Here is a 1,265-nt window from a genome sequence, read left to right on the forward strand (position 1 = left end):
GACAATGTTAAACACCCCAACATTTGAATCATAGGAGTCCCAGAAGAAGAAGACAAAAAGAAAGACCATGAGAAAATACTTGAGGAGATAATAGTTGAAAACTTCCCTAAAATGGTGAAGGAAATAGTCATCCAAGTCCAATAAACCCAGAGAGTCCCAAACAGGATAAACCCAAGGCGAAACACTACAAGACACATATTAATCAAATTAACAAAGATAAACACAAAGAACAAATATTAAAAGCAGCAAGGGAAAAACAACAAATAGCACACAAGGGGACTCCCATAAGGATAACAGCTGATCTTTTATTAGAAACTCTCCAGGCCAGAAGGGAATGGCAGGACATACTTAAAGAGAAAAACCTTCAACCCAGATTACTGTACCCAGTAAGGATCTCATTCAAATATGAAGGAGAAATCAAAAGCTTTACAGAGAAGCAAAAGCTGAGAGAATTGAGCACCACCAAACAAGCTCTCCAACAAATGCTAAAGGATCTTCTCTAGACAAGAAACACAGAAAGGGTGTATAAACTCGAACACAAAACAACAAAGTAAATGGCAACGGGATCATCAGTTCAGTTCAGTTCAGTCACTCAGTCATGCCCAACTCTTTACGACCCCATGAATCACAGCACGCCAGGCCTCCCTTTCCATCACCAACTCCTGGAGTTCACCCATGTTGGGAAGCACAGTACAAAATAGCTGGTTGGAGGAAGTCCTTGGGAAAATGGCAAAGGGCCAGAAATACCCCGGCTTGGTGTGATGCAGACAGAAAAACATCTCCTGCCTTTGGTTATGCCCGGCGCCAAGATTTAATAACAAATATTAAAGATGTTGCTTAAAAAAATGGGTTATGGGGTAAACACATGGGTCACTTAGAGCGCACTGTCCTTAAAATATTTTTACTGATTAAATGTTAACCCCGTACACACTCTGCTGGCTGTATACTCTAAACTCTTTGTTCCTGCTTCTATAAAAAGGCTTGACTACAAAAATAAACTTGTCAGTCCTTACAAGAGACTGTCCGAGTGTCATTCTTTCAGGTTCGTTGCTTCCAAGTCCCGGAGAAAAATTCCCCAACAACCCAGACGTACATCCATCGAGTCAGCGATGCCATCCAGCCATCTCATCCTCTGTTGTCCCCTTCTTCTCTTGCCCCCAATCCCTCCCAGCATCAGAGTCTTTTCCAATGACTCAACTCTTTGCATGAGGTGGCCAAAGTACTGGAGTTTCAGCTTTAGCATCATTCCTTCCAAAGAAATCCCA

This window comes from Bison bison, unplaced genomic scaffold, assembly GCF_000754665.1.
Source record: "Bison bison bison isolate TAMUID 2011002044 unplaced genomic scaffold, Bison_UMD1.0 scf7180017864215, whole genome shotgun sequence".
Lineage (NCBI taxonomy): Eukaryota > Metazoa > Chordata > Mammalia > Artiodactyla > Bovidae > Bison > Bison bison.